Source organism: Babylonia areolata, chromosome 12 (genome assembly GCF_041734735.1).
Source record: "Babylonia areolata isolate BAREFJ2019XMU chromosome 12, ASM4173473v1, whole genome shotgun sequence".
Classification (NCBI taxonomy): Eukaryota; Metazoa; Mollusca; class Gastropoda; order Neogastropoda; family Buccinidae; genus Babylonia; species Babylonia areolata.
In genome coordinates, this window is record NC_134887.1 from 17,372,421 (window position 1) to 17,379,920 (window position 7,500).

Sequence of the window (7,500 nt, forward strand, 5' to 3'; positions counted from 1 at the left end):
ATTTATGTTGTGTTTCATATAGTTTGTATTCTGGTTCTGATAGTTATGTTATTTTAATTGTTTATGCTTAATTTTGGTGTAAAATACTATTGCTGTTCCACCATGCCCCAAAAGGGGTGAAAGGATTAAATATTCTTGATTCTTGATTCCTTCTCTTGATAGAGATGGGGATGGTAGCACAAGAGAAATGGAAATCGAAACTTATATATATATATATATATAATAGGAAAAACGAATAAGCACACAATGACCTGTTTTCATTTTTCATCCTACCATCATTAAAGACAAGACAAGACAAGTTAGAATTCTTTAATTCCGAGGATGATAGAAAAGTTCTGGTGTGTGTGTGTGTGTGTGTGTGTGTGTGCGTGCGTGCGTGTGTGTGTGTGTGTGTGTGTGTGTCTTAACATCAAGTTCTTGCCTGAAGCAGAATCTACATCACACAAATACTGAACGATAAACACCATCAGCATATTGGTGATAAAACTTCTCTTTTTTTTTTCATTCAAATGATACAGAATCAGTGAGACCGAGGGAGATACAGACAGACAGGCAAGTGGACAGAGACAAACAGATGACAGACATATTATCATGATTTCGTTTTTATTTTTATTTTTTTTTTTTTTTTTTTTTATTTACAGGGCTTTTCGTGAGGGAGGTAGGTTGGGGACTAAGGGCTACAAAAAATAATTTATATCGATTGTTATTTATTTAGGCCTATTTATTTGATCCCTAGATATATCTACAAGGCCTGACATAGAGCATTGGGTTACTCCGCTGACAGGGCATTTGCCTAGCAGATGTGGTGTTGGGCAAATCGATTTATCTGAACGCAGGGGGAATGTCACCGTGTCAGTTCTCTGCTGAAATGTGGAGTGGCTCATGGTACGCAACTCTTACCTTCTTTCAGAGTTACTTGTTGAGAACGGTTATCTCCCTTACTATCTCTCGCACTCTCTTTCTCGGTTGTGTGTTGTGTGTGTGTGTGTGTAATTAAGTAGTGTAATATGCGTAGTCTTTGAATCTGTTTTATCCTTTTGTGCGTTAAATCTTTTGTCGTGTGTGTGTGTTGAATGGTTTTCAGTTGTTTGTTTGTTTTTTTTGGTAAAGCCCTTTGAGTTCCCTTTACGGGAGGTAAGCGCTTAACAAGCATTCATTATTATTATTATTATTGATATTATTATTATCATCATCATCATCATCATCATCATCATCATTTCTTTCACTTCCACTCAATTTTTGCGGGTTAGAAAATGATACCTACACGAAACCCAAAAAGAGTTTTTGACGCTGAAGAAATCATTTAGTATGATTTTTTTTTTTAACTAAAAAAAAAAAAAAAAATTTTTTTTAAACCACTTCATGAATACCCTTTGGCTTTCTTCAACGTGTTTCTTTATACTGATCATTCTTGATATCATTAATGTTAGTACTGTATATAATATAGAAGGATGAGTTATGTCTGGCATTACGGTGTAACTTACATGTGCGTATAAATTATGTGTATGCTTCAGATGAAATTTGTAAAATACTTTCTTTTTTTTCTTCTTTTTTTTCCCCCCACAATCGTCAGTTGATAAAGGGTTAGTGACCCGAAAGCTTGTGAACTCATTTCGTGAGGATTTTGAATAAACCAGCTCTTTTGAAGGGTACTTGTACATCTCTTTTGTTCTTGTTGTTGTTGTATTTCTTTCTTATCTTTTTTTTTTTTCTTTTTTACTTCTTGGTTTTGTTTGTTTGAAATCTCTCTCTGTCTCTCTGTCTCTGTCTCTGTCTCTCTCTGTGTCTCTGTCTGTGTGTATGTGTGTGTGTGTGTGTCTGTCTGTCTGTCAGTCTCTCTGTCTCTCTGTCTCTTATTCGAATAAATATTAACCCCTTGAACTGCTGAACTCTGGTGTAATGGGATCAGTCAGCGGGGCATGAATTTGACGAGGTGCATTTTTATCACTTTTCCGTGTGTTATTTTAACTGGTATCATTGATCTGACTGTACCAAAGCAACGCAATCCAAATTGGGAGCAAGTTCGAGTAAAGGGAGGTGACTGATATCCTGACCTGTACTTTCTGTCTCATTTCAGTGAGGTGACCGCCCTTCACTGACAAGCATTCTGTTGGTGTCTATGGAGTATTGCATTCGCTATTCCTGTTGCATTGTATCAGACTGATGATTACATTTGGCCTTTTATTTTATTTCATTATATATTTTTTACCCATTTGTATTATCCTCCCTTTTGTTTCTTCTTTTTAAAAAAAATCTTCGCTCTTCCTCTGTGGCCGTCACCCTGTTATTGTCATGTTTCCTTGTTTCTCTATGACAAAAGAGTTGAATACCCGTTGCTATGGAAACAAATCAATATGGCCGCCAAACGATGTGTCAAAGAAATCGGGTTTGTGGTCCATGTGGTGCATGCAGACACTTTTTGTTATGCGGACTTGATACACAATGAAATTATCATCATTTTCACGTGAGATTGTGTTGATTTTTTAATTATTGTACTTTTTATGATTTTTTTTAAATTTTGGGTATTGCGAAATCCTCAAAATTTACATTGGGTAAAAATATTGGAACTGCTATGAATTAAAATCCAGATAATATTTTCATACATACTTGTGAAAAAAAACTTCAATAACATGTCATAAAACAGTCATGCAAAGTCTCATGGTTGTAGGTTTACTCATCATTAAGCAAGTCCAAGGTATGTTGTCAATGCCAGAAACTTGACGACTTGCGTCGAAATTGAACCAAAAATTATTAATAAACACTTTCGTCTTTCAGCAAACAATCTTTATTGGCAATTTTTTCATTGTTAAAGACATCTGTACAGTGGAAAAACTTATGCATATGATAGAAGAGATGTTCAAGAATCAAAATCCATCAAAAACCCAAATCATGAAAAATCATCATTTTGGTCTCTTTTGCACTGCCGTGTCCCCCTTAATAGGAATAAACAAACTCTGAAACTCTGGAACTCTGGAATGAGCAGCGGTCGATGATGGGTCGACGCATTATTATTTTTGTTGGTGACTGATGTTTGTAATTATTGTGTAACATTGTTAACATATTGTGAAACACAGCGCTTTTAATATACTGCTATTTACTCTAATTTTGAAGTGTATCAGTGTCAAGTGTTGTATTACCGTGAATGTGAAAGATATCTAAAATAATAAAATTAAAAGATTGAACTTGTTTTCTGTTGTTGTTGTTGTTGTTTTTGATGGTCTGTTAAGAGTGGAGTTAATATGCTTACATAGTCAAGCGAAATGCCCTGCAGTGTTAATTCAGATATTATAAGAACTGGTTGTCTTCAACTATGCCAGAGATCAGCTAAACTGGCGTTGGATATTTTGCGTCGTGAGAACTGTCATAAAGTGTGATCAATGTTACAGAAAGTGTGATCTACCAACGGTTAGAAATTTGTTATGTTTCAGAAAGTAACCATGCCCTAGATCAGCTAAACTGGTGTTGAGTGTTTGGTGTGATAACTGTTGTAAAGTGTGATCTATATCACTGTTTCAGAAAGTGTGATCTACCACTGTTAGAAAATGTGATATGTTTCAGAAAGTGATATACCATTGTACGAAAATGTCGCTTTTCAAAAAGTGCGGTTTATCATTTCAGAAAGTGAGATCTACCATTGTCAGAAAATGTTATCTATCTGTATCAAAAAGTGTGGTCTATCACTGTCAGACAATACAATCTGTCTCCATTAGATAGTGCCATTTCGTTTCCGTCATAAAGCATGATGTATGTCGCTCTCTTTCAGAAAAGTTCCATTTTTTCAGAAAACACAAACTATCCCTGTTGGAAACTATTACCTGTACCTGTAAGAAAGTATTGTACTTGCCAGAAAAGAAAGTATTATGTATTTTTGTCGGGGGGTGGGGGTGGGGGGCTAATACATATAATCATTATAATAATAATAATGATATTATTATTATTATTGTTGTTGTTGCTGCTGGTGGTGGTGGTGGTGTTGTTGTTGTGTTGTTGTTGTTGTGTTGTATTTCTTTTTATCACAACAGCTTTTTCTGTATGAAATTCGGGCGTCTCTCCCCAGGAAGAGCGCGTCGCTACACTGCAGCGCCACCATTTTTTCTTCTTTTTTTTCCCCTTTATCTTTTCTTTTTTCCTGCGTGCAGTTTTATTTGTTTTTCCTACCGAAGTGGATTTTTCTACAGAATTTTGCCAGGAACAACCCTTTTGTTGCCGTGGGTTCTTTTACGTGCGCTAAGCGCATGCTGCACACGGGACCTCGGTTTATCGTCTCATCCGAATGACTAGCGTCCAGAACACCACTCAAGGTCTAGTGGAGGGGGAGAAAATATCGGCGGCTGAGCCGTGAATCGAACCAGCGCGCTCAGATTCTCTCGCTTCCTAGGCGGACGCGTTACCTCTAGGCCAACACTCCACTTTCTGTTTCATTATTGGTGTTGTTGTTGCTATTATATGATATACATTATTATTATTATTATTATTATTATTATTATTATTATTATTAATTAGACTTATTGTAACGTATCATGAAAAAAAGAGTATTGGTGTTTGTTGAAAACTTTTTCTGTTGTTGATTTTGTTTCTGTTGTTGCTGTTTGTTTTTTTTGGTGGTGGTTGTTTTTACTGCGAACTGAGTATAATTATAATCATCATTCCAACTTTTTTGACTTCAAATAAAAATTTAAAAAACCGTGAAAATTTGATGTTCGATTTATTTCGCATTGATATTATCGTTTTTGCTTCTTCTTTTTTTTTTTATATCCTGGTGTGATGTTGAGATGTGTGTGTGTGTGTGTGTGTGTGAGAGAGAGAGAGAGAGAGAGAGAGAGACAGAGACAGAGACAGAGACAGAGAGACAGAGAGAGACAGAGACGTGATTGCTATCAAGTACAGACTGCAGGCCATATTTCAGTTTCGCAATCCCCCCCACACCCTCCCCCCCCCACACACACACACCCTTCATCCCCTCTGCCCCACCATCACTCCCTTCTCCCCCTTTCTCTGCACACACACAGGTACGCTTTGTGTAAAACGGTTACACAAAGTGGTGGTTTTTGTGTGTTTTTTGTGGGTTTTTTTTTTTTCATTCACTGATAATGATCAAAATTACTTTTTTTTCTTTCTTCTTTTTGTGGCCTCAGTTGCATGACCCAAAGCGTGATTTTCTTTACAAAAATGAAAAGCAGGGCTTTCCCATAAAGACTGACGAGCCCCCCCCCCCCCCCCCCCCCCCCCGCCCCCACCCCTGCCCCCCAAAGGCTGCAGCACTGAAAAAACAAGTGCAGTCTTGCCTCCCAGTTTGAGAGTCAAAGTCCTACACAAAGAACTAAACTGTACATGAATTCCCATTGCGCAATACTGCTACTACTACTACTACTACTACTAACGATAATAAGGATGATAATAATAATGAAGATAAAGCAATGAGACGAATACCAAAGGTGTTGACCATCGTTCAAATCATCACCAACAGAAAGAGAAGAAAAAATAATGAGAAAGACTAAAAAGTAGGAGGAAGAAGGAGAGGGTGCAGGGAAATGAAAGAAGGGGAAGAAGAGGAGGAGGAGGAGGGGGAAGAGGAGGGGGGAGGAGGAGGGGGAGGAGGGGGAGGAAGAAGAAGGAGGAGGAGGAGGGGGAGGAGGGGAAGGAAGTAGAAGAAGGAGGAGGAAGAGGGGGAGGAGGGGGAGGAAGAAGAAGATGAGGAGGAAGAGGAGGGGGGAGGAGGAGGGGGAGGAGGAGGGGGGGTGGAGGAGGAGAAGGAGGAGGGGGGAGGAGGAGAAGGAGGTGGAGGAGGAGGAGAAGAAGAAGAAGGAGGAGGGGGAAGAAGAGGGGAGAAGAAGGAGGGGGAGGATAGGGAGGAAGAAGGAGGAGGAGGGGGATGAGGGAGAGGAGGAGGGGGAGGAAGTAGAAGAAGGAGGAGGAAGAGGGGGAGGAGGAGGTGGAGGAAGAAGAAGAGGAGGAGGAGGAGGAGGAGAAGAAGAAGGGGGAGGAAGAAGAAGAAGAGGAGGAGGGGAAAGTAGAAGAAGAGGGGGAAGAAGAAGAAGAAGAAGAAGCTGGAGAAGAGGGGGAGGAGGAGGGGGAGGAGGAGGAGGGAGGAGGGAGTAGAAGAAGAAGGAGGAAGAAGAGGGGAAAGAAGAAGAAGAAGAAGAAGAGAAGGAGGAGCAGGAGGAGGGGGAAGAAGACAGGGGCGGGAACGCTTTGGCAGGGTAGTCATTCTCTTGGGATCAATCAGCCAACCCCCTCCCCCCTCCTCCACCCTCTTTTCCCTTCTGTTAACCCTCTGACTACTGAGCTTTGAGCTGAAATGAGAACAATATGACATGAGTCTGAAGCGCGATTACTGTACATTGGGTACTTCTAGGTGATGTAAAAAAAAAATAATAATAATAATAATGATAATAATAATAAAAAGATTTTGCTACACACAAAGGAACGCAACACCCAAGAGGAAGAAGACCAAATAGAGACGTTTCAGTTTTTCAGTTTCAGTTTCTCAAGGAGGCGTCACTGCGTTCGAACAAATCCATACACGCTACACCACATCTGCTAGGTAGATGCCTGACCTGCTAGCAGCATGACCCAACGCGTTTAGTCTTCTTTTTTTTTTTTTTTTTTTACATATTTGGCCAGAGGACAACATTCTCGTTGCCATGGGTTCTTCTTCAGTGCCGCCAAGTGCGTGCTGCATACGGGACCATCGGTTTATCGTCTCGTCCTAAAGACCTGGACGCTCAGTTTGATTTTCCAGTCAAACCGGCTTGGGAGAAAGGGGGGCGAGAATTAAACGGTACGTGACTGACGTTTTCTTTTTCTTTTTTTTTTTTTTTTTTTTTTTTTTTTGGTCCGCCTATAGTTGACTTCATCAAGTGACGGGCGCAATAGCCGAGTGGTTAAAGCGTTGGAATGTCAATCTGAGGGTCCCGGGTTCGAATTACGGTGACGGCGCCTGGTGGGTAAAGGGTGGAGATTTTTACAATCTCCCAGGTCAACATATGTGCAGACCTGCTAGTGCCTGAACCCCCTTCGTGTGTATATGCAAGCAGAAGATCAAATACGCACGTTAAAGATCCTGTAATCCATGTCAGCGTTCGGTGGGTTATGGAAACAAAAACATACCCAGCATGCACACCCCCGAAAACGGAGTATGGCTGCCTACATGGCGGGATAAAAACGGTCATACACGTAAAAGCCCACTCGTGTGCATACGAGTGAACGCAGAAGAAGAAGAAGAAGAAGACTTCATCAAGTTTTTTCGCCTTATACATATTATTATTAGTAGTAGTAGTTCTTTTTTATGTATTTAACTCTTTTTTTTTCTCAAGGCCTGACTAAGCGCGTTGGGTTACACTGCTGGTCAGGCATCTGCTTGGCAGACGTGGTGTAGCGTATATGGATTTGTCCGAACGCAGTGACGCCTCCTTGAGCTACTGAAACTGAAACTGAAACTGACCAATAAGGTCTGTCCCATCTCACGGAGGTGACAGCCTTTGATGATCACACACAGCA